Source organism: Euprymna scolopes, chromosome 11, assembly GCF_053919585.1.
Source record: "Euprymna scolopes isolate OS-2025 chromosome 11, ASM5391958v1, whole genome shotgun sequence".
Classification (NCBI taxonomy): Eukaryota; Metazoa; Mollusca; class Cephalopoda; order Sepiida; family Sepiolidae; genus Euprymna; species Euprymna scolopes.
Genome location: NC_136492.1, coordinates 17,016,303 through 17,041,302, shown reverse-complemented (window position 1 = coordinate 17,041,302; position 25,000 = coordinate 17,016,303). Strand labels below are relative to the sequence as shown.

At 35.4% G+C, this 25,000-nt stretch overlaps 1 protein-coding gene and 1 pseudogene across 1 annotated transcript in view; both read left to right on the top strand.

Annotated features, from left to right (window-relative positions):
* Positions 1–25,000, top strand: part of LOC145287774 (orexin/Hypocretin receptor type 1-like) — a 340,017-nt gene that overhangs the window by 113,141 nt on the left and 201,876 nt on the right. The window lies entirely within an intron of this gene.
* LOC145288339 (U2 spliceosomal RNA) lies at positions 8,997–9,108 on the top strand (annotated as a pseudogene).

Genomic DNA, 25,000 nt, shown 5'->3' with positions numbered 1-25,000 from the left:
TTATGTCAAATCTCGAGTCTCTAAACTGAAAATTAACAGAGTTATTTGGTAAAGAAATGCACACACACACACACACACATCCACACACAGAGATATTTTCACTGACGGATTTAAAATTTGATTAACTTCCTCAATAAATTATGCTTACCAATTTTTATATGTCGGTAGATGAGCATCTCCGTGATTTTTTGAGACATAGTAAGATATAGTCTAACGATTCTAATTTTATTTACACAACTTAATCTAGGGTATGTTTTTCACAAGGTTTAATTTTAGTTATGAAAAATGATGTTACTCAAATGTCCACCATTTTCATTTTCACACTCTTGTGCTCTCTGCAGGGCATGGTTTATTGTCATTGGCTGAAGCTGTTGCACCAATTGAATTTTATATGGAAATTTGCCCTCTTCATGAAGCATTCTGTGAAGAGATGATCGAGAGACCGCAATTTGACTTGATCTCCTTCTTACTAATGTGGATGGATCCTCGGCCGCACTCACTGCTAATCTCTGGCGATTCTCATCACTTCTTGCCGTACAGAGACTACCAGATTTAGCGAGGTCACATACAGACCTTTGCTCATGAAATCGAGCCACTATAGCTTTTATTGCATTGGGAGTGGGGGAATTTCTTATGTTGAAGTTTCGTCGAAATGCTCTTTGGGTTTCTGATATTGACTCATTCAACCGAAAATACGACTTTACGATAAATATCCGCTCCTCAGTAATGTAACGACTAAGGATGACCTTGGAAATGTTACTCTAGATGATCTGAAAAATTAAAATAAAAATATAAAAAATTAAGAAAGTTATGAATTTTTTTAACCATCAGCTTCGTTTGGGGCACCCTATATATATATATATATATATATATATATATATATATATATATATATATATATATAACTCAAATGACCTTGTAACGAGTGATGTAACCCACTTTCCGGTTTACAAGATCCGGTTGCGCATGCGTGCATAAATGTTAACCCATAACAACGTAAACAAATAAACAAAAATCGCTTCTTTTGCGGATTTTGACCTGCGCACTGAAATATTAACGTTATTATTTCGAAATTATTATTTAACATGGGAAGAGTGGGTTTTTTTGCAACTATTCTTTATTACAACTATACTGTCGCTATTTTCTTACAACTAAACAACTTTAACCCGTTGACAAACATAAGAACAATTGTAGTAAAGCCAAGACTACTACTACTACTACTACTACTACTACTACTCTCTATCCGTCCCTTTTCCTTCCTTCCTTCTTTTTTTTATTTTTGTTTACAATTCTAGATACAAAATAGTTGTGTGAGAACGGTGAATTCGTTGACACATTTACTAATCTGTTTCAATATTAGTTTTATTTTATTTTATTTTATTTAGGTTTTATTTTTTTGCTTCAGGTTTTATTAATTATTTTTTTTTTTTTTAATTTTAAGTTTCTATAACTTGGTTGAAGGATTCCAATATGGGTTTTTCATTCTTATATTTCTCATCGGTAGGTTCATGCGCGTTTTCGCTGCTAAATGACTGTCGTCGGCGTTCGATTCGTAGAAAAATTATGTTTGATTTTCGATTTTTGAGCGATTATTCGAAAAAATAGGTAACTTTAAACGAATAGGGAGGATTTTTTTTCATGTTTGAGTGATCCGTCCGTGATTTTTCATTTTAATATACTTTCATAGAAATGTTTCTGTTATGTAAAAAAAAAACTATTTTCTTTACGTCACAAGTACATAAATTCCATATCTAATATAAAATACTGACCCAACGGGTCACGGGTATTCTAGTTTATATATATATATATATATATATATATATATATATATATATATATATATATATATATATATGCATGTGTGCATGTATATGTGTGCGTGTTTTTCCAAAACACATTTTCTGCAAGTGTTTATTTTCTTAATGGTCTCACATATATTTCTATTTCCCGTACACCTGCATATCTCTTCTCCCGCCCTTTTCTTTGTCTCCCTCACCTTCCATAGGTCTATGTATCTGTGTAGGTTTATGTATGAATATGTCTGTATAGGTGCATGTATATTTATGGTGCGTGTATATATGCATGTATGTGTGTACACGTTTATATATGTGTATATGTGTATATATACACTTGTGCCCGATATTAATCATACCCCCCCCTTGAAAATTGAGTTTATTAGGTGTAACTTTGTAAGAATTTATTGTTTACGTCCATATTGATACATATTCTTAATAAACCTCTTCTGATCATTTTCGTCATTTTAAAATCTCGGGATACTTGTAATAAAAGAAATATACAGCTATTTATAAAATCTGCAATGTTCAAAAATAATCATACCCCCTTATTTTTTCAGTATTAATCGAGTTTCTGACTGTTTGTTTCCTGTTTGATTCTTATTTTGAATGCTTTTATACAACCTTTGATTAATTTCATTTCGTTTTTTGCATTTTTTTCAGAAATTAAAATGATATCAACTGAAAACCAATAAAAGAATAAAAATTATTAGAATGGGGAAGAAAAAAGAGCTTAGTAATGATCTTAGGACTAAAATTGTGAATTCACATAAGGATGGTTTAGGTTACAAGTCAATTTCCAAGAAATTTGAGGTCCCTACAGCAACAGTACAGAGCATCATCAAAAAATTCCAGAGCCACCACACAACAAACAACTTGATTGGTAGAGGAAGGAAAAGGAAACTGTCTGCTAGAGCCACCCGGAATATTGTCAGAAGTGTTAATGCAAATCCAACCACCACACTACTAAGGACATTTTAGAAAATCTGGAGTCTTCTGGCATAAAAATATCAAGGCAAACATTGCAAAGGACTCTGCATGAAAATGGTCTGAAAGGAAGAAGACCAAGAAGGACTCCATTGCACACCGGAAAACACCTTGCAGCACGTCTAAAGTTTGCTAGGACCCATGTGAATTCTCCAGAGTCCGTTTTCTCAAGTATTTTGTGGACTGACGAAACAAAAATTGAATTGTTTGGCCATAACCGGCCTTGCACGGGGGTTAGGGTTAGGGTTAGGGTTAGGGGGTTGCTTTGATGCCTTTTTTTTATACTTATTTTGATCTGAATCTTTGATAATTCAAATTTTTCTTTTTTTTTTTTTTTTTTTTTTGTAATCCTAAAATTATTTTAGTAGATTTCAGTAATATTAACACCTTACAGATCAACGTAGTCCCCACACAGTGGATAAAAAGTGGCAGTAACAAATCAATTTTTCTTATTCGCCCCCTTAGCAGCTATTCTTTCAGCTCAAAACCTTGGCGAGGTTTTTTTTGGGGGGGGGCATGATTTCTTGAACCGCATGCGAAAGAAAGCACAGTATCAAAATCGACTATCTATTCGTTGTAAGAATTTATGTGGCTGTCGCTGTATAGTTCTACAATTAGTCAACTGTGTCGAAAAATTCGTTATCTTATGTTGTCAGGCATACTACTTGTGCTTGGTTGTTAGAGCCATTGTTTTGCTAAACCGACATATAAGAAACCTCTGAATCACATTTTCACTAAATATGTGTGTAGACTGTTTTGCAATTTCTTCAGGATCAGTTGCTTTTTCAATAAACGTTCAAAAATAGAAACATAATTTACTTTTGCACTGCTAAAAGAAACAGGTAAATTTTCAAGTCTTATAAAATTATTTGCAGTTAATGAAAAAAAAATTAAGAAATTTACGTGCGGAGTTTGAACCTACAGACCACGCCATGCAAAAAAAAGAAAAAAACAAAAAAAAACACGCAATCAACTTACTCACAGTAGAATTTTCACGGCCCGTTGTTCAATCATTGTTGCTAAGCAACAACATGGAAAAATGACTTTACCGATGATAGATAAATTAAAATAACGATTTCAATTATCGATTTTCCGTAATTATCGGGTGCATTCTTATATAAAACTTAACTAAGATCACCCCCAGACTTATACACTAAAGTTCTGTAAATTTTTGAAGAAAATCTGTTCAGCCGCTTCGAAGTCTATAAGGAACGAACTCTCACACACACAGACAAAGTTGCATTTATATAATTGTAGAGATATGTATTTTTTGCATGTGTGCATGTGCGTATTTATATGTATATGTATTTAAGGGTGACATGCACCTTCTCATTGGCTATACCTTCTCCTCCTTCATCTTCCTTCCTCCTCTTCTTCCGTGCTCACACATCTCCTTTCTTACACTGAGGAAGACCGAAGATACGGTCGAAAGTTTTCTTGTACATGTTCGAAAGTATAGTTTGCTGTAGAGTTATATTAAAGAATAACAATCCTCTGTATAAGAGAATAATAACATTACTACTACTACTATTACTACTACTACTGCTATCACTACTACTACTACTATTACTACTACTACTACTATTACTACTAATAATAATAATGACAACAGCAATAATGTGTAATGTCGGCATGGACTAATACCAAACCAAATAGTTGAGGAAGATGGAAAGACTGAAAGGCTTCTAATAGATGAGTGCGAAGAGACTGGACCTTAGGGAGACATTGGTGCCCAAATTCCAGTAAAAACCAATTGTCGCTGCCAGCGCGAAATCAATGGTAAGCGGTTGTTACGATGATGCAAGCGTATTTGCAAAAGTTACCGACAGAGGCGGAGAGTATTGAAAATTTGAGGAGACTTGTTATCACCCAGACTCCAGGGAACACCACCGGTTATTGTCCGTGAGCAGTCTCCAATGATAACCTGTGTGAGAACTCCAAGTGAGTGAAATAATAATGATAGTGTTAAATAAGTATTTGCGTGATAGACTGCATTCACTTTGTTTAATATTAGGGTCCTACGTCAATGACGATTAAATAAGCTACTGTAAATTTTGACATGGGTCGGATTGAATGCATGTCATGATATTCTTAATATGCAAAACAAACTCGTTCTCGGAGATGGTTAGCGTAAATTTGGGGCAAGTTACAACAGACAAAACGTTAGACAACGCAAGAAAGGGACATCGTCAATAATGTAGAAGTATTTATAATCAAAGTGAAAATATTATTTCGATGTCTCTGTCAGTGCAACACTCGGCCTAAATAACTAAATAATTAGCTAAAAAGGAACCAGTCTCTCTCCTACCTGAGTCAATTCTTTTCAAAATAAAACCTTCACGAAAACTCTCAGCGAACGTCTCTTTGTATTACTATCTATAGGCGCGTGCATAAAGATATTTTTTTCTTATTGAAAATGATATACGGCACAATCACGTTGACATACCGGTTTTCGCCAGATCACTGAAGTTAAATCACGATGAGTCTGGCTAGTACCAGATGGATGACCATTTGGGAAGGGTAGGCGCTGTATGTACCGCGCCGAGCCGTAAGAAAATTCCAGGTTGGTATTTGGAGACGCATTAATTCATTAAGAGAGATGCACCTTTATTCAGACAAGTATCTAGAAGATAACTCTGATGACGTTGGCAGTAAGACGTTGAATGGCCGTCGAGAAGGGTGAGTCTCTACCAGATGAACTGTTCTATGGTATTAAGAGTTTGTATTTATTTGCTTCCCGACTAAGCAAATTAGGCACAAGGCCGTTTTTTTAATGTGGAAAGATTGGGAAAAAGGGGGCAAGCTCCCTGGGGAGTAGGGGAGCTGGATAGTGACAATTAGTATGAAGGGTTTCCCCTACATTGACCAATAACTGATTGCTACAAGAGCAATGGTCTTATATGTGGGGTTGCCCCCCCCCCCCCAATATGGTCTTTGATTGCAGTATCTACCGAAGCAGATACTACACTTTGAACTTTGATCTTGGCCCGAAGGCCAAACAATACTTTATGGTATCAAGAGTTATGTTATTCGGCTGCAGCTATGCGGATGATCTAAGGACAACAGATAGGTGCGAAAAAGGCGAGTCAGATATCACTGTGCTGGGGAAAGTAATGGCAACCCACCTCAATTATTCTATCAAATTCAAATCATGTGATGTCTTCACATGAATTGGACCAACAGTGGACCGAGCCTATGGAGAACACTAACCAGAGAGAGAGAGAGAGAGAGAGAGAGAGAGAGAGAGAGAGAGAGAGAGAGTTCTTTTCCACAAGCTTCTGGGTTTGACCTTTACTCCTGATCTGAAATGGAACACGTACATCAAGTCTGTTGCCAAGGTCGCTGGAAAGATGGTGGGATCCTTCTACCGCTCCAGAAGATATCTCACTACGGATGCAATTCTCTATCTATATAAAAGCCAAGTACGTCCAAGGATGGAATACTGTTGCCATATCTGGGCAGGAGCTGCTAAAAACAGCCTATCCTGCCTTGACAGAGTACAAAATAGACTTCGTGGCTTAGTGGGGGATGCCCTTTTCTCTACCCTGCAACCTCTCTCCCACAGAAGAGACGTTGCGAGCCTGTCCTTGTTTTATCGTTATTTCCATGGCAGATGCTCGTCTGAACTCCAATCTCTGGTCCCCGCTCGCCAATCTTTCACGTTAAACACCCGTCTAGCTGAATCCACTGTGAAAAATTTCCCCCACTCTATATCTGTGCCTAAATCAAAACGCAGATTCCATGAACAAAGCTTCTTTCTTAGAACTGCACGCCTGTGGAACTCTGTTCCGTCTGCCTGCTTCCCTCCGGACTACAACTTGGTTGTCTTCAAGTCCAATGTTAACAAATTCCTAATGAACCGCCCCCTTAAGTAAACATTTCAGCAAATCTCCTCACTAACGTAATGTACTTGCAATAACCCTTATCCCTGAGTGGCTTCCGGGCCTTGATAAGTGGTGATCACTGTGTAAAAAAAAAAAAATATGTTCGGAAACGGCTGAGTCTATCTTTTTCAAGTTTCACACAAAGGTAATTTATATGCCTGGCAATGTTCTTAGATACGTTTTTGTACAGAAATTCACCCGAAAAAAAAATCCGATCTAAAACATAGTCATTCTTTCGTTATAGATAAATAAGAAGAATTTTACAGGGGAATATTTTACATTACACCGAGAAAAACTAAGTCTATTATATCCTTTGGCCGGTGTAACTTAAAATATTCCCCTGTAAAATTTTTTTTCTATAAGAGAAGAAAGACTATGTTTCAGATCGTCAAGCCCAAATATCGGCTGACGTGATATTGTAAACAAACACAGACGGAATTTGATTAACAGCATTATCATGATTGTTTTTTTTTCATTTTATTTAATTAGTCTATTTATTTTTCATTTTTTATTTATTAATTTATTTTTTATTATTTTCTTTTTTTTTTCGAATTAGTCCCCCACGCAAATTATTCCGCGTTATATATGATCTATAATATAAATCTCATCTGTCTGTTTAAATGTATGTATGTATGTATGTATATCTAAAACTTTCGACAGAGACGACGGATTTTCATAATATAGGTATCATTTTTAAGCTGGACCCTTCGGACGACAAATACCGAAAAATTAGCCAAAAACATTAATTACTTCACTCTCAACTGGGCACTTTTCTACAGGGAGGGGTCGCTTTTTTCGCCGCTATTTTCGAAAGCCATCTTCTCTTTTCGATTTTCTAGCCTTAATTTAAACCTAAGTCACTTCCATTTGGCTATGGACGAAACAGCAAACGCATCACGTTTTTTTCCACGTTCTTCTTTCCTTCGCGGTACGAGATCGAGTCTGCTCTTTTTTTTTTTTTTTTTTTTTTTTTTGCTCAACACACACCTCCAAACACCCGTGCACCGCCGGCCACCCAGGCTAGTAATGAATAAAGGATTGGTTTCATAATACACATACGCAATATGCATAAATTCAAAAAATCACATTTAGCGTATTTTACGACCGGGCTGCGCCGGGCGGCCAGCTAGTTTCGAGCTAAAACCTATTTCGTCTTAAGCATCTGTTTTGCGATAGATGCCTCATGAACTATAAAAAATAGAGAGGTTTTTTTTTTTCCAGTTTTACTCCTCTATGTCCGCCGTGTTCTTTGTCGATGCCTCCGTTCAGTCTCAAAAGACAAAGGATACCCTTTGTAGGAGAAGTTACATGTGTAATTGTGTGACTAGGGTTGCGCAAGCTCCAACCACACCTCAAGTAAATCGGCACTGTTTGAGTCTAGTAGCAGGGAGAAGTCCAGGACGACTGGAAACAATGACGAGATAAGTGGAAATTACATAGAGCACCTGAATACCCCAAATCGTCTTTCATCAGGTATTGGCCAGGCTTGTCGTTGCTTAACTTTGGTGATCTGACGGGATCAGTGTGTCAAATGTGATTATGCCGCATATGATGCCGTGTTTTGTGTGTGATGGCATATATTGTCAAGCTAATCCGTCATAGATTTGGCTTTACAGATGGTCATTAACTATGGAGAAGTAATTACGCATCAAATAATGTTGGGATGTATGAGGACCAGGCGAAGGTGCTGAGAAAAGACCATGTCGAAAAGTTACTACTCTGCTATTTTTATCAAAATTCGTAAAATCAAATTTGTTTTCAAAACAACAATTGCAATGGAAAACAATCTAAAGAAAGAAAAAACAATTTGTGGAAGTGTTTGGCGGTTTTCTTAACAAATATTTCGAGCCAAAAAAACATGATATTTCGGTAAAACATTCCAAACGCTATGATTAAGAAATGTTCTGGGAAGAATTTTCATAGACAGACGCAGACATTTTGAAAACGTAAATAAATAACCAAACTACAAGATGCGTCTCATTCCTTGGAGAGTCAAACAAAAAGGCGAGACTAATAAAAAAAAAAAAATGGTAAAAGATATGACATCCATTTGAACGGTATTCCATCAAAAAATTGTTGGCAACAAAACTCGGAATCAGAAAGAAAAAAAAAGAGAAAAAGAAAAAAGTGAAAAAATTTATGACAGTTATTTACTTATGTTCAAGTTTGACAAAAGGCCACTTTATAACAATCTGGGCTAGTCATTATATTATTAGGCTTATCGCTCCGTCCGTTATCATGCTGTGCATCCCTAAAAAATGAAAGTGGAATATTCCAAATAAAAAAGGAGGGGGATTGGTGTCGCTGTTGAGGCAAAGTTAATAAAAATGATTTGTCTTTCTTGGCCTTTTGGCTAAGATCAAAGTGTAGTATCTGTTCTTCAGGTGTTACATTTCAAATTCTTCTCAGTGGAAGAGAAATCCTTTACGACTAAGACAATTTTTTTCTCCACGTTAAAAAACGACCCTGGTGTCTAAATCTGTCCCGTGGGGAGACATTGTAAATAGGTACTATGTTTAACGTAACAAAGTTTTAATATTAAAAAAGTAACTGGAAAAAGTTATTTCTGATGCCCTAGAAATGTCACTTCTGATTAATTATAAAATGCCCTGGAAAATGTCTGTTCTGATTTTTTTTTTTAATTGGCTCCCTACAAGGGCGGAATTGGAGATGAGGTCGGTTAAAAATTTAGGGGAAACCAGCTCCCCAAAAGGGGCACTCTGGTCAATAACAAAAATTGTATCAGTAATGAAGGATTTCTCCTCCATTAACTAAGACCAAAAGGGGGGGATTTAAATCACTGGAATGCTGAAACTGATACTACACTCAGAAATTCATATTCAAGCAATGGTTGCCTAATCCCTAACCGTGTTAATGTTTTTATGTATTACTTTCGAAAAGCTGCTGAAACAGTTTATGATTTAAACATTATTTTATTTCAAGTATATTTTAAGCAGTGGGTTACGGGATATGAAGTCAGTCCCGGAAATTAATCAAAATGTTTAAACATTACTTTATTTCATGTATATTTTTAACAGTGGGGTGGGAGATATTAAATCAGTCCCGAAAATGGGTGAAACCGTTTACACATTACACATTATTTTATTTAATGTATATTTTTAAAATTGAGGTGGGAAATATGAAGTCTGTTCCGGAAATGCAACCATTTACGTTTCGGACATTACTTTATTTAATGTATATTTTTAACAGTAAGATGGGAAATAAGAAGTCGGTCCCGGAAATGGCTGAAAAAGTTTACAATTTATACATTACTTTATTTCATGTATATTTTCAACAGTGGGGTGGGGATTATAAGTCAGTTCCAGAAATGGCTGAAACAGTTTACTATTTAGACATTACATTATTTCATGTATATTTTTAGCAGTGGGTTTGGAATATAAAGTTGGTCCCAGAAATGGCTGAAACAGTTTAATATTTAGACATTACATTATTTCGTGTATATTTTTAGCAGTGGGTTGGGGATATAAAGTCAGTCCCGGAAATGGATGAAACAGTTTACGATTAAAACATTGCTTTATTTAATGTATATTTTCAACAGTGGGGTGGCGGACATGAAGTCATTCTAAGGATTGAATGAGATGTGCAAATATATACTATCAGAAAGCGTCGCCCAGTATTGAATGAGATAGGGGAACGATATATATTAGCAGAATATGAGGCGTCACCCGGGATTGGATAAGATAGGTGAAACATATATACTATGAGAATACCCAGAATGGATTGATTTGTTTGTAATGAAATAATCAGCCCAGGCAATATATTTAAGGTATTATTTAAGTAAGGGAGATCGACATAGTGGGTTTAAGTTATAAAAATTATTATCGAAATTAGTAACATATCCAAGAATTATGAAAAGTGATGAAATGTGAGTTACTTGATTGGTGTGTTTATAATGATATAATAAGCCCAGACAATATACCAAATATATTATATAAGTAGGAGGGAGAGGCATAATGTGGGTTTTTAATTATAAAAATTATTGTCGAAATTAGTAACATATCCAGGATTATGAACAAAGATCAAATGTGAGTTAATCGATTGTGTGTTTATAATAAAATAATCAGCCCAGGTAATATATCAAATTTATTATATTAGTAAGAGAGGGCAATAAGAATGGTTTAAATTATGAAAAATAATTGTCGAAATTAGTAAAATATCCAAGAATTATGAAAAATTATAATATGTTATTTAATGCATTAGTATGTTTGCAATGAATTAATCAGACCAGACAATATATCAAAGCTATTATTATAGTAATTGGAGCGATGATGTGGGTTAAAATGATGAAAAATGATTGTCGACAGTAGTAACATATCCAAGAATTATGGAAAATGACGAAATGTGAGTTCATTGATTGGTGTGTTTGAAATAAAATCATCCCAGATAATATTATAATGTGGGTTAGAACTCTCTCTCTCTCTCTCTCTCGCTCTCTCTCTCTCTCTCTCTGTCTCTCTCACACACACACATACACAAAGTTCAAAAGTAGAAAATAATAAAAAAAGAAGAAAAAAACAGAAGAAAAAGCCAAGGGGTTTAATACCTGTTGGAGACGCCCCTCCATGGGATTAATGGAATATCTCATGACATCACTTCCTCTAGTGACGTCACTTCCGGTATCGAGTACCGGTGCCTGTGAGTCTGAGATTGGCAAGCTGGATGTGTGCAAATGTTTTACCGTTGAGGAATGGATTTGCTCAACTCACTTTGCCTGTAATATATGTGAATACATGTTTCGTTCCTAAAAATCCTGTCTTCCTTCCGTTTATTACCATTTAACCCCATGACAATATCACTGCGGAAGAAATAAAGAAGCAGATTATGGCAAAAGCTTGCAAGATTAGGAGATATAATAACAGAATTCAGCAGTTTAATGACAGCAAGGTATTCAAAACAAACCAGTCAAGATTTTTCAGAAATCTGAAAGGAAGTGAAACCAAAACAGTGACTCCTAATCCTCAAGAGGCTACAAAGTTTTGGACAAGTGCATGATCAAGAGAGACTTCCCACAAGGTTGATGCTGACTGGGTCGCTAGAGTAAGTCATTGACCCTTATCCTCGGGTGGCCTCCGAGCCTTGATAAGTGGTGATTCCTGTGTAAAAAAAAGTGAAAGACTGAAAAGGTATAAACAAGAGGATATCCACATTTCAGTTGAAGATTTAAGAAAACAAATGAAATTCATGCCTAAGTAAACAGAAAAAAGAGCAGACAGGGTGCAGAAGAAAATGCCTCGGTACCAAAAACCAGCTATTGATCAACAAGACCATCTTAGAAGACTGTAGAAAGAAGCAAAGAAACCTGAGCATGGTATGAATCGATTACCAGAAGGCATTTGACAGCGTGCCACACTCATGGTTACTTAAGTGCCTTGAGTTATACAAGCTCCACCCGGTAATTAGACAAACACTGGCGGCTCACCTTCAGATGTGGAAAACCACAATACCCTTAAGTCACAATGAAGAAAAGGCCATCATCCCCGAAGTAAAAATCAAGAGGAGAATATTCCAACGTGACAGCTTATCTCCCTTACTCTTCTTTATAGCAATAAACCCACTCAGCAAGGTCCTGAATAAAAATCCGAGCGCCTACAATTTGAGTCAGGGACGTCATTGAGATCTAAGCAAGAAGGTAAACCATTTGCTCTTCATGGATGATCTTAAACTGTATGCCAGCTCTGACACGGATCTGCACCAGCTTCTGTAGGTAGTACACACGTTCTCCAATGACATCGGAATGAAGTTTGGCCTGGATATATGTGTCAAGTGTACATTCAGAGCTTGGAAGAAGACCCAGACAGAAAAAATGCAGCTTAATGAAGACATTGACATCAGGGATCTAGAAGAGCTCGAGCCTTATAAATACCTTGGCATTATGACAACAGACAGCATGCCAAGATGAGAGAGAAGATAAGCTGTGTGAGGAAGATCTGCAAAACACAGTTTACAAATAAAAATAAAATTATTGCCGTCAGCCAGCTTTCCATACCAGTAATAACATATAGTTTTGGTATCATTGACTGGCCACAAAAATACATCAACCGGCTAGAGGTCAAGATACGGAAGCTACTAATGCTTCATAAAATAATATATAGAAATCAGTGTCTATCAAGACTGTATTTGCCCATGGGAGAAGGAGGACTAGGGCTCTCAGAGATCAACCATCCACATAGGGCAACGATAGTGAGTTCAGGTCAGTATCTGAGAAGCTTCCCAAACCACATCCTCTCCATGGTATATGAACATCAAGAGACAGCAGCCAGCAGAACAATATCAGTCACCCAGGTGGCCAAACATTTTGGCCAGGGCTGTCTCCACAGATGAGGCTGAAACACTAAACAAGCCTGCCACAGAAATAGCAAGACAGAGCCGGCAGAATATACAGAGACCTTCCAAAGGAGGAACCTTTAAGAGTGGGACCAACATAAGCGTGCAAAGTATTTTCTGGGGGAAATCTCCCAGGAATACATAGACAAAGAAGGTTCCTTGAACTGGCTCAAAAGGGGATCCTTCCATCACGATCAGGAAAGGGTCATAATGGCTGCTCAAGACCAGGGATTGATTACCAATGCATTCAAGAAGATGGTAGGTCTCACTAATGACAACAAATGTAGATTATGCCAGACGGAATTGGAAAGTGTGAGTCATCTAGTATCAAGTTGCAAGGTTCTTTGCGGGGATGGCTACTACACAGCGAGATCTGATGAAGTATGTAAGTACCTCCATTGGACCATCTGTAAAACATCCAATTTAGCAGCAAATTCTGGAAGCATCAACCCGAAAGAACAGTTGGAAATGACTTATATACCATAGATTACGATCATGTAATCCCAACAACCACCTACCTTGAAAATGTTGCTGTGAAACCTGACATACTTATATGGAATAAGTCAGAGAGAGTTGCAATCTTGGTTGAAGTGAGTGTCCTTAATGATGGAGGTCTGAACAGAGCTGAAAGGGAGAAGCAGACCAAATATCAAGGTCTCATGTATGATATGAAAAGAAACTAAAATCTTAGAGAGATATCAATCATACCAGTTATTAAAGGTGACACAGGTTTATGAAGAAGAACATGAAGTCCTGCCTAACTAATGTTCCTGATGAAGCAAATGCAAAAGAGATCCAGACAAGTGCACTTAAGGGAACAACGAGGATACTAAAAAGAGCGCCCGGTTCGTTTCAATAAAAAGCAGGGCAATGTTGGCAGCTGGTTCGGCTGCCACATACCCAGAGTTACAATCTTCAAAGGGAAAAACTTTAAAAAATATTATTTTTTTTAATATATGACCACTTTGAAATAAATGGTTCACTACCAGAGGAACACAAAGGCGGGAGGAAAAGATGTTTAGGAACAAATGACCAACTATCGATTGAAAAATGTATTTTAAAGAACTACAAAAGGAGAAAAACAAACTTGAATGTAGCATGGATTAAGTACATGAAATCTTACGATATGGTGCTGCATTCGTGGGCACTCAGGACGTGAAAAATGGTAGGGGTGACTGAAAATATAATTGAGTTAATAAGGAAAAGTATGAACAGTTGGAAAACAAAGTTTTTTTTTTCAGATGGTAGCCTATTAGGAACAGTTAACATCAGACGCGGTATCATCCAAAGAGATTCTTTTTCGCCACTCAGGAACATGCACTAATTCCAGAGCGACGCTCGCATGCTCGGTGAAGTAACCTTTCCGTTTCTCGTGTAATACATGTTTAGACTGTCTCCGTTGTTCGGTTCTTCTTTGTGGCTACTTGTGAGCCATAACACTGACGACATTGGATTCAAGATACCTAGTCACGTCTAAAATAATGTTCTGAAAACATTAACGACATTGAACTCAAATGTTTATCGCGCTTAAGAAAGTGTAGCATAACACTTGCGACTGAAGGACTCGCGGAAATTTGTAAAAAATACGATTAACAACTATTAATTAGCCTTAAAACAAAACAGACAATTACGGAACGAAAAGGAGTTGGGGAAAAAGTTCGTCGCTACTAAAAAAAAAAGAGACTTCGTTGCTACTAAAAAAAAAGACTTCGTCGCTACTAAAAAAAAAAGACTTCGTCGCTACTAAAAAAAAAAAGACTTTGTCGCTACTAAAAAAAAAAAGACTTTGTCGCTACTAAAAAAAAAAGACTTCGTTGCTACTACAAAAAAAAGACTTCGTTGCTACTAAAAAAAAAAGACTTCGTTGCTACTAAAAAAAAAAAGACTTCGTTGCTACTAAAAAAAAAGACTTCGTTGCTACTATAAAACAAAAGACTTCGTCGCTACTACAAAAAAAAGACTTCATTGCTACTAAAAAAAAAGACTTCGTTGCTACTAAAAAAAGACTTCGTTGCTACTAAAAAAAAAGACTTCGTTGCTACAAAAAAAAAGACTTCGTTGCTACTAAAAAAAAAGACTTTGTCGCTACTAAAAAAAAAAAAAGACTTCGTCGCTACTACAAAAAAAAAGACTTCGTTGCTACTACAAAAAAAAGACTTCGTTGCTACTAAAAAGAAAAGACTTCGTTGCTACTAAAAAAAAAAAGACTTCGTTGCTACTAAAAAAAAAAAGACTTCGTTGCTACTAAAAAAAAAAGACTTCGTTGCTACTAAAAAAAAGACTTCGTTGCTACTAAAAAAAAAAGACTTCGTTGCTACTAAAAAAAAGACTTCGTTGCTACTAAAAAAAAAAGACTTCGTTGCTACAAAAAAAAGACTTCGTTGCTACTAAAAAAAAAAAGACTTTGTCGCTACTAAAAAAAAAAAAGACTTCGTCGCTACTACAAAAAAAAAGACTTCGTTGCTACTACAAAAAAAAAGACTTCGTTGCTACTAAAAAAAAAAGACTTCGTTGCTACTAAAAAAAAAGACTTCGTTGCTACTAAAAAAAAAAGACTTCGTTGCTACTAAAAAAAAGACTTCGTTGCTACTAAAAAAAAAGACTTCGTTGCTACTAAAAAAAAGACTTCGTTGCTACTAAAAAAAAAGACTTCGTTGCTACAAAAAAAAAAGACTTCGTTGCTACTAAAAAAAAAAGACTTTGTCGCTACTAAAAAAAAAAAGACTTCGTCGCTACTACAAAAAAAAAATACTTCGTTGCTACTAAAAAAAAAAAGACTTCGTTGCTACTACAAAAAAAAAGACTTCGTTGCTACAAAAAAAAAAGACTTTGTTGCTACTACAAAAAAAAAAGACTTCGTTGCTACTACAAAAAAAAAAGACTTCGTTGCTACAAAAAAAAAAAAGACTTTGTCGCTACTAAAAAAAAAAAAGACTTCGTCGCTACTACAAAAAAAAAGACTTCGTTGCTACTAAAAAAAAAGACTTCGTTGCTACTAAAAAAAAAAAGACTTCGTTGCTACTAAAAAAAAAAGACTTCGTCGCTACTAAAAAGGTAAATCTTTACTTTGCAAAAAAAAGAAAGAAAAGTTTGTATCTGTTTTTCTCTACTAAAAAGTAAATCATTGCTTTATCTTGTATTAAAATTAAAATTGTATTGACTCATGTATTAAAAGAGACACAGATGGGATACCAACTGGAGAAGAATGGTCCGAAGATCAACCACATGTTATTTATGGACGATCTGAAATTGTTTGGCAAATTAGAAAAGAAAATTAAGTCTTTGATTAAAACTGTGGAGTGACGAAATAAATAGAGTTTGGAATTTCCAAATGTGCAGTAGTTAGTATTAAACGAGGCGAGAGAGCAATCATGAAAGACATTATTTTTGTTAAATGATAAAAGACTAGGAAATACTGATGCAGAAGGCTGCAAGTACCTGGGGGTGCTTGAACTTGATACGATGCTTTGCAATGAAATAAAAGAGAAGACGAATAAGGTGTATATGAGGAGACTCAAACTATTCATGAAATCTAGACTGAATGGTAGGAACATGTTCTCAGCCATCAATTCATGGGCGGTTGCTGTAATCCGATACAGCACAGCTTTTGCAGGATGGACACAGGAAGAAATGAAACAGATGGATAGAGACACACGGAAATTGTTAGTCAAGTATGGAGTACGTCACCCAAATTCTAATGTGCCCAGGCTGTATATCTCAAGGAAAAAAAGAAAGGAGAGGGCTGATTGGATTGAAGAATGTGTAGGGAAGAGAGCTTAGAAGTGTTTACCACTACTTGGCTAAAAGTCATGAAGTGTTACTTGCATCAGTGGTGAAAGAGGAAGAGCTCGATAAAGATTCATTGAAAGATAAGCAGGAGTACAAGAAATACAAGAAAAGAATCGAAGCAGAAAAGTTGACTGAGTTGGTAAGAATGAAATTTCATGGTCAGTTTGAGCGAGATATTAAAGCACTAAAATGTCAGAACACATGGAATTTTCTGTCTGAAAATGACTTGAAAAAAGAGGCAGGAAATCTTATATTTGCTGTTTAGGAGCAGGCACTAAATAAAAATGCAATAAATAAGATTACGGGAAGGACTTTTCTGATGTGCAGGCTGTGTGGTTTAACTCATGGTCAATTTGAGCGAGATACTAAGACACAAAAATGTCAGGACACGTGGAATTTTCTGTGAAAACGTGATTTGGAAAAGATGCAGAAAATCTTATATTCGCTGCTCAGGAACAGACACTAAGTACAAATGCAATAAATAAAGTTGTATGGTATATCTCTTGAAACAGTGTCACACACTGTTAATGCGTGTTATATACTTGCTCGAAATGATTACAAACGTCGCCATGTCAAAGTTTGTACAAATCTGCACTGGAGTTTGTGCTACAAGTTTGGAATCCAAGTGACGGACAAATGGTACCAACATCACACAGAAGGGGTAGTAGAAAATGAGGACGTTAAGATTCTTTGAGATTTTGTAGCGTGATCACCTCTGGGAGAGGTAGAGCTCCCTATCGGGGGGGGGGGAAGATTATAACCCCCCGAAACACTGGATAATGCCGGGCAACAATGCTTGTATTAACTGTTAATCATTATTACGTGCCCGGGCAGCGGCAGGTAGCCTGGCTGAATGGAAGATTGAGTTATGAATTTGTTGTGTTTTGTGTAAAAGAGACATATACTTTTTATTGTTTGGGAAAGATAACAAATGATATCATTTTGAAAGCAAGAACGGAACATAATTTCGTTCTTGGCGAAACCCAACTCAAGGACATTTGGCTTCTGAGCACAAGGCCAGACCGGAGGTCAAAGTTTCAGCCTCTCTGATCGTGTGAATAGAGTTGAGCTATGATCACAGATTCTCGGGCCATGCAAGGCATTGGGACAGCCCCTGAAATTACGTACTGATCGGTGATTGGCCCAGCGGCTTACCCCGAACCAACCCTTCCCTTGAAATATAAGCGAATGCACGCGCCAAGAATCTCAGATTGAGCTGGATCTCCAGAGAAGTTAACACTAACCAAAGAGACGCCAACCCTCCTCGACTGCCGCCAGCGTTGACCACGGAGAATAATTGAGATTCGAAAGTGTTTTTGTATAAAATCGAACTGAGCAATTGTACATATGTGAACACATTTTGTAAATTTCGTTTGAATTAATTTGAGTAGAACAGAGATATTTGAGTTTGTCTTCTTTTGGCCTGCATGAGAAGCTAATTATTTTCAGCGGACACCGGAATATCAACCCAATAAACGAGGCATGCAGCGCGGAAGAATCCTGTAGAGAACTCTCGGAGAGAAGACGATCATGACCATTGCGACTTCGACGGGGTCAGAGGTCACAATTTCATGATTCAGTGTGACCGAGAGATAACTCACAGGAAACCGGATATTATAGTTGTGAATTAAAAGACCAATAAACGCTAAATTATTGATATGGTTTGTCCAAATGACATCAACTTAACAGGCAAGAAGAATGAGAAAATACGGAACTATCAGAAACTGAGGGTGGAAATTGGTAAATTGTGGGATGAGACAACTTTCATCGTGTTAATAATCATAGGTGTGTTTAGCTCAATTCCTGATGATATTATGAAACAGATGAACTTCTTAGGAATCAGATGCAACATCATCGTACTCCAGAAGTCATTTCTGCTTGACTCAGCAAACATCCTACGCCAAGTGCTTTCCATCTAATCGACTCTTTGACTATTCTTGCTAGCTTTGGTGTAAGAGCCCGCTCTTAAGGAAAAAAAACTGTGTAAAAAATCACAACACCGTGAAGTAAATGGACTACTATTAATAATAGTAATAATATACTTATAATAGCTGTATCAGAACTCTTCAGTGCGGCTAGACTAATACCCACAAGGGATCGAACCTACAAGTATGTAGTTTCTAGACGGCAGTAGTAACCTCTACCTTATGGGGTCGATAACACCAAACGATGCCTTCAAATGTCTTTTAACATAGGCATTTGACCGTTACTTTAAATTGCTCCGTTTGTTTATTAACTCTCTCCTCGCCCCTTACTATATATATATATATATATGTATGCATATATATATATATATAGAGAGAGAGAGAGAGAGGGGGGGAGTAAGAGAGATAAATTCTCACATTCTATCATACTATGTTATAAGAAGAGATATTAAAATGTGTTAGTTATGCATATTTAAGGATCCTAAAACATGAAAACGTTTCACTTACTGAATTAACACCTACTTAAAATCCCATAAAGTTAGGCATTTGCAAATATATTTCTATGTGCAGGATTTACGCTAAAACTAATTAACAACTATTATGAATTTTGGAACACGGCCGCTGGGCGTAATGGTAAGTAATTTAATATATATATATATATATATATATATATATATATATATATATATATATATATATATATATATATATAACTACTTCATTTACTCACATAAATTTAATATACGAAAGTATAGATTTATGCGTAAACTTTAAGTATTTACTTCAAAAGTGCTCAATACGTAGGTAGAGCTAGTTAGTAATTTATAAAATATATATGGCGATTAAGCTACACTGAATATTCTGCGTTTCATCCAACTATAGGATTCGTCAGGCTTATGCGCGAATTCTGTGGTTGCTTCTTGTTTTTATATATGTTGAGGATTTTTAGTAAGCCAATCAGCTTTCTAGTATCTACCGCGCCCCTTCCTATCAGCCAATGGGCATGCATTTTATTGAACAAAGGATCTGTTTTAGAACTAGGTTAGTGGTTTAAGGTAGACGTTTTCCTTTTTTTATATATATATATAAATATACCTATGTGTACACACATACATGCACATATATATACATATATATGCATATATGTGTGATCGTTTATGTATATTCATGTTTATTTAATTTATTTATTTGTTTGTTTTCTATTGTTATTGTTAGTTTTAAAGCTAATTTGTATCGCTATCCTAGAGTAAGTTTTATTTTATGAACACAGTTGTTTGCTATTTCTCATCTACAGTTTAATAGATTTTGGGGTTCTTTAAAGTACAGGATAGCAAATTTTTCATGGAGGCATAATTTACATCGGTCGTCTAAATGTCTGCACGTGGTAGCTTGTCTCATTATTTTCCATTCGACTACCGGCGAATGTCCGCTTTCTTTGAGTTCCCAGTATTTATTCGCTAGTGTTGTTTTTATACGGTGTTTTTTATTTATATACATATATAAGCTGAACGTGTGTGTGTGTGTGTGTGTGTGTGTGTGTGTGTGTGTGTGTGTGTGTGTGTGTGGTCACGAATAGGCTCCTATATGGTTGACTATTTCAAAAAAAAAACTGATTACATAAAATGATAGAAGATGTATCGAGGATCAGGAATGAGTATGTTTGATCTGGCATAACTGTGGTTCATAAAAATTGTGGAGTCTGCGTTCGTGACTGGCCCCCAAAGTATGGAAATAAAAAATGAAAAAAAAAACGTTTACAAGGGTTTTGGATATAGATGTACATAAGAATAATTTGATAAGTATGTTTCAACTTAAATAGGGATGGTATAATAAAATTGTGGGGTCTTCGTTCGCGCCTGTACTCCATGGAAATATGGCACAAACTTTAACAAAGACTTTTCACATCTATTTGCGTAAGTATACTTTGATAATTATGTTTCAGTTTGAAGAAATATGGTATGATAAAATTATTGGGTGTTGGTTCGCGCCTGACCTCCACAGAATGTAAATATGTCACAAAGTTTAACAAGGTTTTTTAAAAGGGGTGAGGGTCCACAATAACACCTTAACTTTAATCTTAATTCACGTTAGCTTTTATTTATTTATTTTTTTAGTTAAGTCATATTGTGTCGAATAAATTCACCTCATAAGTTCACGTTCTTATTAAAGTGAAAGCAAAAAAAAAAGTCGGAACTTTAGACAATTCTCGGAATAAATTTTGCATAACTCTGTTTTTTTTCCTTCTCCACTTACACGTGGCACTCTTTCGAAAATAGATAAATAGATAAATAAGAAAAAATAAGAACGTTACATGTTATCGTGTCAAAAGAAGGAAAAAACCCTGCCCACGTGATTACGTGTCTTTTTAAAAACATTTACATAACCTTTTTATTTTTATTTATATATATATGTTTAAGCTTGTTTTTTGTCCGTGTACTAGAAGGAATTCAGTTGATTACTACCCTTTCTGCGTGTTCTTTACATTACAATAGTACAACCCTGAATCCGATGGCGCAATACTACACGGTTCAATACTGTAAAACTGAAACGAAGCTGTTCTGCTTGAAAAGGGTGCCATTTACTTCTTATTCATATTTATATCGATTCTTTGCTTTAAAAAACAAAAGTAATTATGCGTTTACTTTTTTAATATCCCATTTTGCTGTTTCGAATTATTTCACTAAATTAAGTAAAGCTTCATTATTTTTCAAAACTGTTTTTGTTTCTTTGTTTCTCGATATTTCGTCGATATTATTTAGTAAGAGTATTTAGCAGAAAAGCCAACAAACAACTACCCGAAAAAATAAATATACAAGAAATAAATGTTACCATAGTTAATAAAAGTTCAGTTCATGTCTTTTTGTTGTTTTGAAATATTTTAATGCTGCTTACTTGAAATAATTTCAGCGAACTGAAATTAAAACGAAATTTGAAGCAATAACTACTTAAATGAATTTTTATATAAACTACACATGCCATAATCGAATATTCCTCAAGCACAAAATAACGGAAAACATTAAAATATGTTTATAAATATTCCTTACTTTGAAGGAACTATCTTAAATTGTAAACACAGAATGCTCAGGTGCCCTTCCTTCAAATTGAAAATGGGTCTTTCCATTTCAAAGTCGCTACCATTTTGATTTTTTAAAACCGGTTCGTGAATTAATTTTTTTTTTTTTTTACAAACTACTTAAAAATACAAACCAATGAAACTTTCTACCATAAAAGTAACTTTTGTTGACTATGGTAACATTTATTTCTTGTATATTTATATTATTATATATATAACATTTTCTCTTTATAAGGAAACATCATTTTGTTGGTCACCCTTGGCTACGAATGGAAACAAAGTTGATATAAAAAATATATTTTCGCGAAAATTACCTTTACTTTTATCATATTTTGCTTAGGGTCAAATTTTTGAGTATCAAAAGCTATCTCTTTACAACCTCCTCCTTTTCATAACCTATCATGCTTTCATCAATCACAGTCCATTTTTGTAGGCTGTTTTTGAACGCAGTCAACGACAGGTACTTCTGCTAGTATATATATATATATATATATATATATATATATATATATATATATATATATCCTCTCTCTCTCTCTCTATATATATATATATATATATATATATATATATATATATATATAATTATTATTTTTTTTTTTGCTATAATATTTAAATACCTACGGACACTAGTGTTTCATCCTTTCAGGAATCTTCAGTGCAGGGTGTCACGATTAATATCAGTCGAACGATTTGAACCCCGCAACACGAGACATTTCTGGCTCGATTAGCGAAGACCTAATCCATTCGGCTACCATTAACCGCGTGAAATAACATTGAATTTAAACATTTTAATTTTAAATGTTCATTTACGTCAGTCAGACAGTGATCTAATCGTTATACGATGGTCTATGCATAAGAGCTAAATTGACCGACTTTAATTCAACTGAAAGTGCTCAACGATAAGAAACGAATTTCTTAAAAGGGCTCTCATAATTATTTTTTTACTATAATAATTAAATACCTACAGACACTAGTGGTTCATCCTTTCGGGAATCTTCAGTGCATATATATATATATATATATATATATATATATATATATATATATATATATATATATATATATATATATATATATGAGCAAACAGTTAATAAAATATGTTAAAAAACACTTTGAAATGAGTTAAAAACATACTTAATCTAAAAAGGAAACACTAGATAAATGGATAGTCCTTAATCCGCGGAGTTTCGAAGAAATACTCTCCTTCTCACCAGAGGGTAGGAATTAGCAAAATGCGGGATCGGATTTTGCATGCAGAAGTATTTGATGAAACAACAAGTAAGTCAAAGATCTTACTTGAAAACAAAAAAGTGAAGCAGAGGGAATATGGTAAAGAAAAAGGTGATTACACATGAATGAATAGTCTGGTGGAAGATAAAAAATCTAGTGACGGTAAAATCCAAATGTAAAACTTCAAGAAAGTTAAAAGAATTTCCATTTGTACAAGTAAAATCCAAGGAAATCCCGTAATTGGAAGAAGATGGTCCATAATAATCCAAAGCAGAAATCCATGGAATAATTAACAAAAATGTGTACAAGGAAAAGAATAATATTAATAAAAGAAAAATAAGATGTGCTTTTCTGAGTTATGTCTCGGAAGTAGAGTGAAAAGCACATCTTTTTAAGTGCTATAAGCTCGCTTTGTTATTCATATATATATATATATATATATATATATATATATATATATATATATATATATAGATAGATAGATAGATAGATAGATAGATAGATCCATCGCCCTTGGACGTATTTATTTATTTACGTACATAAAAGTATACCTATGGACACGCGTCGCTTTAGACTGCACAGAATTTACCGTGTATAACTCGTCAGTAACCTTATAGGGATGAAACTCGGAAAGTGTTTTGTTGCTTAAATGCAACATATATGTGCATCAATACTACTTAGCTTTACAAACGTATTGAGCACTTGAAATAAATAATTAAAATTGATATATAAATTATCATATTTCCTCATAAAATATACGTAGATAAATGAAACATTACACACACACACGCATATATATATATATGTGTGTGTGTGTGTGTGTGTGTGTGTGTGTGTGTGTGTGTGTGTGTGTGTGTGTGTGTGTATTGTAATTTCATCCAAAACAAAGCACATTGCCACTTTGCTGTACTATCAGTTCTGGAGAAGAAGTTATTAGAGTAAAAGGCTTTCTTGCATCTAGGGATCTCAACTGTGTAGGGGTGCGACTTCGCTGCTTATCGGGTTTGTCGGGGGTATTTTCGTCGAGAGGGTACAAGGGCTTGTAGTTCGTCAGAGCCTCCACCATTAAAATACTTGTAAAATAGGCAGAGGGATGCAACATTTGATCTGTGAGACAGGGGCTGAAGTTTAGATGACAGTTCGGGACCTATTAGGTTGGCGACTCTCTTTTGGACCCTGTCCAGGAGCGAGAGATTAGTAGCAGATGCACCAGCCCAAATGTAACAGCTGTACTCCATACACGGGCGAATAGTGGCTTTGTAAAGGCACAGGATACTTTCAGGCGTAAGTAACTTTCTAGCACGATCGAGAGAGTTCACTTTCTTTGCAGCAGCCTAAGCAATAATCTCGATGTATCTATTCCAACTCATGTTTCCAGTGAACGTTAAGCCAAGGAGCTTGAACGAAGTGTTCTCAGGTAAAATATCTCTAGCCACAGCTATTGGTGGCTGGTAAGGTTTCATGTGTGTGTGTGTGTGTGTGTGTGTGTGTGTGTGTGTGTGTGTGTGTGTGTGTGTGTGTGTGTGTGTGTGTGTGTGTCTGTGTGTGTGTTTGTGTGTTGGTGTGTACGGTATAATCACGTTAACACACCGGAATCACATCTCGCCAGGTCACCGAGGTTAAGCAACGTGTAGCCTGGCTATTACCATATGTGTTACTATTAGGGAATTTTTGGCGCTGTGTGTGTTCTCCGCTTATCTTGGCATTGTTTCCAGTCGTCCTGAAACTCTGATTGCCACTGATATTTAACAATGCTGACTAAGGAGAGGTGTGGTTTGAGATTGCACAACTCTAGTCACAAAAATTTCACCCTTAAAGTGGGTATCCATAGTCTGTTAAGATTGAAGGAAGTTGCTATGTGTGTGCAGGTATATATATATATATATTTATATATATATATATATATATATATATATATATATATATATATGGGGGTGCACGCGCGCGTACAACTATGTATTTGTAAATTTA